The following is a 7,500-nucleotide window of genomic DNA, read 5'->3' on the forward strand; positions in this document are numbered from 1 at the left end:
CAACACCAAAACGAGGTTTGCCACAATTCTTCCAAATCCGATACCAAAATTTTGAAGTTTCACTTGTACAAGCTCGGGTTAAGAGACCATCTTGGAAAGTCAGATGCAACACGTATTTTACGTGTAGGTGCAGCAGCAGCGTCTGCGCATCCCAAGGCATGGGTAAGCTCAGGACAGTATATGTTTACCAGAATCTGTTTTCACTAGGTAATATATCTGCATTCTGCTGAAGTAGCTGGAATAGTGTTTTAATTTTCGTCAAAATATTGTCAAGAACACTTGATAACAAATTTTAAGTCAAATTTGTTCCATTCAAACTTAGAATACCACCTTTTTTTTTACATGGGGACCTATTCTCAACATGAGTGACTCCTAAAGGGTAGGTAATGGGAAAATGATTAGAAACTGATACGCTGGTGTCAATATGCCAATTATCGAGCCCTTTCATATTGTTACAGCAGAGAAAGAAATCCAAAGAGCCACTAGAGTCTGAGTTATGGACATAGGTGAAGGAGTACTTGTGCAAAACAAGTTGCATAACAGCAAAAGCGGATAGAAGGATTTGAGTGCTTGCATTAGTATTATCATTCAGACCACAATTAAAGTCTCCTGCAAAGATCACCTGACCATGGTTATCCAAGCATTTCCTGATAAAGTGTACTAGTTTGGCGTATACAGGAGTAAATCACTCTTCTAAGCCAAGATCACAGTAGTCGGTTGGAAGATAGACGGAGAACACAGAAGTATCCCCAATTTTCACAGCTATGTAATGTTCGTCTTCACCGACCATATGTGTGGGATGGTGAGAGTTAAAAAAAATGGCAACCCCACCTGACGGTCTCCCTCTTCTCGAAAAGATAGCAGGCACACCAAATAGTTGGATGTAGTCAGTTCATTTCAGTAAAGAGATAGAGGAAACTGTCAGAATATGCTCCTGTAATCATAGCACATCATTAGAGCATAGTGCAATTTCAAGAAAGGGCAGTTTTTTCAATTGCACTGCCATTTATATTCCATGAGCACACCTTTAGCTAAGGAGTTACCATTTATTTCCCATTAGCTTCATTGTTATTAGACAATTATAGTATTGCAGGGATGGTCATCAGAACCACATAAAGTACATGTTACACCCTTAGAGCAAGGTTTTTCTCTTGAATTCTTGTGATTATCTGCGAAGCAGGAACACCGAGTAATGTTTTTACAGGTTTGAACTGCATGCCCGAGCTGTTGCCAATTATAACAGCACCACTGGTAAAAATTTGTACTCCTGAGTTTAATGTTTCTCATAGCCGAAGGTCAAAGGATTTTTGAGAGCTTTCAGTAGATCAGCCATGCTTTCGAAAAAGAACTCATTCAATCGAGTGTTTTGTATCCTCTCTGCTTTCAAACAGTTCTCAATCATACTGCACAGATCCATGTCAGTGGCATCATCAGGAATATGGCGTACAATACCAAAGTGCAAGGGGGATTTTATTTTTGCATCCTTCACGGCATTAACAAGAGTAGTCACAGCTCTTTTGTCATCAAGTACAATCCACCATTCTTTCTGCAAGGGCTCCAAGTCTAGTTTGTGAGAATAGCAAGGACGATCAGCAAGGCTCTTAAGTTAATTCTTGCGCTCAACAGGCTTTTCAAGAGCTTTAGGTGGTTGTTTTAGAATTACTAAATACGTAGGTTTCGTTTGACGAACATCAGAGGAGCCCTGCGGCACTTTACCATGCTGAACTTTCAATGAGGTTACGTGTTCCTTGAGATCATCAATAGTACTACAGACTTCAGTTAATTTTCTGGTGAGGGCTGCGGTAATTTCACAAGGGATTATCAATACTTCATCAGACTCATAAATTACAAACTTGGGGAGCGTAATTTTTTTTCGTTACAATGCCAAACAGCCCTTATAAAATTGGATACAATTTCCTCTGGCTTTGCGTGATCAGAAGTGCGAGCAGTCATGCCAGCTAGTGGCCAAAGGCTTTCCTTGGATTTTAACAGCATATCAGGCTTGTAATATTGCGAAGATTTCGAAACAATATCATTGCTTGCATTTTTCGCCTTATTAGCACGAAAAATCAAGTTCAAGACAGGATTGTACATTGATTTTATCTCTTGCGAATCAGTTCCCATTCCAGCAAGGGATAATTTGCAGCCAACTTCTTACTTCTCTAACAAAATTGGAAGTACGGGACTCGGTAGACCTATCCCCAGTAGTTTAAATACAAAAGTACGGCTGGTACCATTGCGCTTCTGTACCGTTCCCACTTTCTTCTGCAAAATTAGAAAACTTGACGATTTTCATCCCTTTTTTTGCCAGAAAATAATAGGTTATTTTTTTCAAAAAATACTATTTACTAATTTTTTTGTATTTCTATCGCAGATATGTTGTCTAATAAATAAACCTAATAGCATCTTTTTCTTCACGTCTCTGTACTTATTTAGTCACTAAATTCCAGGGAATTTGATGTCAATAGCAGTTAAATAAGACGTCACTTTATTTTGAGGTTATTATCGAGAAAACTTTGTTCGTACAACAAACTCTCAGTCAAGACTGATAGTCATAATTATTTGATAAACATGAAAAATTTGAATTATGAGAAAACATATTTTGATATAAATGATACTTGCCTAACTTTTCTTTCATGTGAGTTCTACGATGAGCATGCGAAGTTGCATTACAAGTAAACCTTTTTTGACATACGTCACACTCATAAGACTGCTCGTTTGGGTGAATTCTGTCGCATGCAAGCAAATTTGAAACCTGATTAAACCTTTTTTCTTATTACATACATTAAACCTTTTTGACTTCTCTTTAGTGTGAATTCTTTGATAAGCATGAAATTTCATGTTCTAAGTATTAAATTTGCTTATTCCTATCTTATTTTCAAGAAACCGTACATTTTGAACAACACCATCACATATTTTTCTTATCTTGTTTCAGGCATCAAAATAGTTTGATGAAAATGTTTTGTATTTTGAATAACACATTTGCTTCTTTCCATCTTATTAGCAGGAAACATTACATTTGAACAACACCATTGCACATTTTCCTCAGAAAATTTCTCTGTAAACCTGTGTGTGGGATTTTAAGGCATGAAAAAAATCGAAAAATATTTTTAAGCTAAAAACAAATAAGCAAAAAAATATCACTTCAGATATAGTTTTTCTAATATGAAAAATCATGACTAACATATGCATATTATCTTCATTTCGATTTTCGAAAATAAGTGAATTTTCTTTTGTTATTAGTATATTTAATATCATTATAAAACAAAAAAAAAATGATAAAATTTCTATTTTCCCCCAACAAAAGTTGAAAAAAGTCTTAAGTTAAGAAAAAACGCAAAGTAAAAAAAACAAGAAAAAATAGTAAATCAAACAGTGCGTGGTAACGAACTGTAGTAAGGAGGGACCCGGCTCAATAGCAACCTAGACTCAAAAAAATAAAATTTTGATACCAATAATTACATAAAAACAATTGCATTTTGATACTGATTTTGAACATAAAAGTTTCATCAAGTTTAGTCTTTCCCATCAAAAGTTATGAGGCTGAGAAAATTTGTCTTATTTTAGAAAATGGGGGAAAACACCCCTTAAAAGTCATATAGTCATAAAAAGATCATCAAAATCAACAACACCATCAGATTCAGCGTATCAGAGAACCCTATCGTAGAAGTTTGTAGCTCCTATCTGCAAAATTGTAGAATTTTGTATTTATTGCCACAAACCAGATTACAGAGGAGTGTTTTTTTTCAGGGGTGATCGTATCGACCAAGTGGTCCTAGAATGTCGTAAGAGGGCTCATTCTAATGGAAGTTAAATTTTTAGTAACCTTTCTAAGTAACCAAAAACTTGGAGTGCATCTAGACCCCCTCCAATGCTAATATTTCCCCAAAGTAACCGGATCAAAATCCTGAGATAGCCTTTCTATTCGGCACAGTCGAAAAAACTAATAACTATGTCTTTGGGTCACAGTCTCCGTGGGAAGGGCTGCATGTTACAAACTCTGACCAGTGTTTACATATAGTAATGGTTATTGGGAAGTGTAGAGACGTTTTCAGGGGATTTTTGGTTGTTTGGGGGGGGGTGAAGGTAGGGAATATGTGGGGGGACTCTCAAGGGAGGAATTTGTCATGGGGGAAGAGAATTTCAATGAAGAGTGTGCAGAATTTTCAAACATTCACATTCAGAAATTCAGAAAACATTTCACAAAACATTAAGAATTTTCAACTGAAAGTAAGGAGCAGCATTAAAACTTAAAATGAAAAGAAAATATTACGCATACGAGGGGTTCACCTCCTCCTAATATCTCGCTCTTTACACTAAAGTGTTTTTTGCAATGTCAATTTATTTATTTTATAGTTTTATAATATTCATTCTACGGCCTTTGTGATTCAGAGGTCATTCTTAAGGAATTGGGACAAAATTTAAGCTTTGGTGTAAAGAGCGAGGTATTGACAAGGGGGCGAACCCGCTTATATACGTAATAAAAGCATATGAAAATATGCTTTACTAAATATATACTACTTTATTTTAATATATGCTTATGCTCTACTAAAAAGTAGAGTTGAGAGGAAGAGTCAAACTTTAGCGCAAAGAATGGAGCGTTGAGGAGGGAACAGTCCCTTTCATATACGGAGTAATTTCTGTTTGTTTTAAGTTTAATTTTCACTCCTTAATTTTAGTTTAAACACTTGTTTTTTGTTTAATTTAATTTAGTAGAGTCAAGATATGTATCTTATAAAATTATGAATCTATATCTATTACTTTGCGGCTCATTCTAATAAGCACTCGCAGACTTGTTACGAACAATTAAGAGGAGGATATATGAAACTTTAAGCAAAACGAAGCATTTGAGATAAAAGTTTCTGATGAGACAAACCAAAGAAGAAAAATACACGCCAAGTGACATGGGTCATTCCTGCTCTAGATTTGACACTTTGCTGGTGCTAGTGCTGACTTACAAATACAAAATTAGAAGGTGTGTTTTTCTCCAGTTTTTTTTTTAATTTTGAAAAATATAGCTGATTAAGTTTATATAAGTTTATTATCGCAAAGTCTCGGACTAATAACTTAAACAACACTTTTGCTCTGGAAAAAACCTACGAGGGTTTGTGGTTGCGAAAAAGTCCATGTAACTATTCACCTATTAACTCATATATATACTTAAACTTCAATAAATTAATTAAAACTATTATAATAAACCAAAAATAAATAAACAATAACATATATATATATATATATATATATATATATATATATATATATATATATATATATATATATATATATATATATATATATATATATATATATATATATATATATATATAACAATAACATATATATATATTTATATATATATATATATATATATATATATATATATATATATATATATATATATATATATATATATATATATATATATATATATATATATATATATATCTATATATATATATATATATATATATATATATATATATATATATATATATATATATATATATATATATATATATATATATATATATATATATATATATATATATATATATATATATGAAAAAATGGATCAGTAAATAAATAACTGAATTAAAAATAATAATTGATAAATAAAAATATAAAAAAGAATAATAATAACAAATCCAGTCTCCATCACTCTTCAATAATCAACTCCCCTCCATAGCTGGCCCTCCCAACCCCACCTTAGTCCCATCCCTCTCTTACATTCCCAGTCCCCCTTACCTTTCCAACTCCTCCTCCTCCCCTACCCGACCTACTAGTTATTGTAAGATTAAGCAGCCTCCAAAAAACAAACAAATAAACAAACAATCTTTTAAATTCTTTTTAAACTGAGGTACATGCTCCACGGCCCTACTGCTCAATGGTAGCTAATTTCATACAGATATCCTAAGGTGTTTCATTAAAAATGAAGACCTCGTACCACGGTGCAAATCAACAACTAAATTATCACTTTTCCTAGTTCCATGACTATGCTTGTCACTATTAATTTGGTAAAAAACTTTCGTACACTGAAACATAATTACTGCAGCCTGGTAATCTTTTATCTGACCTACATTAAGGAGCTTCAGCGACCTAAAACAAGCAAAGGTGTCATGTAAATCCTGGACATACCTACCAATTGTTCGAACAGCTTTGTTTTGTAGAACTTGCACTCTTCTATAGTTGCATAAGATGTTACTGCACCATAGGAGGCAATCATAGGAAATATATGGATAAACCAACGAATAATATATAGTTGGAAGTATCCTTTGAGGGAGAAAGTGCTGTCGACGTTGAAGTATGCCTACAGTACGGGGAATTCTTGATGAAATTGCGTCACTGCAATATTTCCATGCTAGATGGCAATCAAGATAAAAACCAAGATAGCGGAGATGATCAACTTGATGAACTTGATGGATTACCATCAAGCCACTGAAAATGATTTGGCATAAAGCTTGATGAAATTTATAACAAGCAAAAAAAAAAAATCAAATTCAAATATTTGGTAAATGAAATTGAATGGTCATCTCCTACTGATATTTGATAATAGAAAAAGGCTGAAAAACAGTCTTTTATCCTATTTTTGTCAAGGGAAATTATTTTGTATAGAAAGTGAGATTAATAATATCCAGAAAAAATGAGCTGAATGTCCATCGTGACTTTGTTGGAAAGTATGATTCCTAATTCTGGAAATCTCAATCAAGCTTTTTGTAAAGTATTATAAATTCTTAATGATTTGTTCTTCCAGATATTTTTATGAGATAATAAACAAGAGTTTCATTTCCAGGAAGGTAAGAATCTCAGCGCTTGTACAAAAGATCTTCCCTATTAGCCAACATGGTCATTATTTAGCATGTAGCATTGCCAAATAGATGGTTATGACAATTTTTCTCAATGTTACAGATATATAGTGTCTATATATCATAAGAGTTACTACCAAAAGTGATTGCTATTATGGCTACTTCTTAACCCTGAGAATATCTCTTATTCCTAACTTCAAAAATAAACAAAAAAATTTCATGTCAAACAATTCAAAACAAGCTTTTTGTTTTTACGATAAAAAGTGTCATAGTCCGAAATTAGAAAAACAAGGCTTAAACTGTTAATTCAAATCTTAGATATTTAAAAGCTAAGGTTTCCCGGTCGATCACCATCTTGTCGAAGATTGGGTTACTGGCATGGAACCAGCACCTTTAAAAACAGGTTTACTACTAAAACGTCTACAATTGTTAATACCTTATGCACTGATGGTTCTGGAGTGCTTTAATAGTTTTATAGCGGTCTTTTTCTTATTTATTCAGCTATACAAAGTCCCATTCTGGTCACCATTGTAGATAAAACAGAGTTGTGCAAGACTATAATACCTATAATGTGTCCTGCTGTGACTATAGCAAGTCAATCTGTGTTAATGTCTCAAGAGTGATGTTTACGATCTATCAGTCGGAGAAACATTTAGGAATTCTAGCGGTTTTAACTTAAAAGAAATGAAAGTTGGAA

The 7,500-nt window shown here is 33.3% G+C and overlaps 1 protein-coding gene across 3 annotated transcripts in view; it reads right to left on the reverse strand.

Moving 5' to 3' along the window:
• Positions 1-7,494: 7,494 nt before the first annotated feature.
• LOC136030565 (caspase b-like) overlaps positions 7,495-7,500 on the reverse strand; it is a 71,556-nt gene continuing 71,550 nt past the window's right edge. For all 3 annotated transcript variants that reach the window (XM_065709629.1, XM_065709631.1, XM_065709632.1), the window contains one exon: positions 7,495-7,500. This exon is cut by the window's right edge and continues 1,216 nt beyond it. The gene's annotated coding sequence lies outside the window, so the exon portion shown is untranslated.

This window comes from Artemia franciscana, chromosome 8 (assembly GCF_032884065.1).
Source record: "Artemia franciscana chromosome 8, ASM3288406v1, whole genome shotgun sequence".
NCBI lineage: Eukaryota > Metazoa > Arthropoda > Branchiopoda > Anostraca > Artemiidae > Artemia > Artemia franciscana.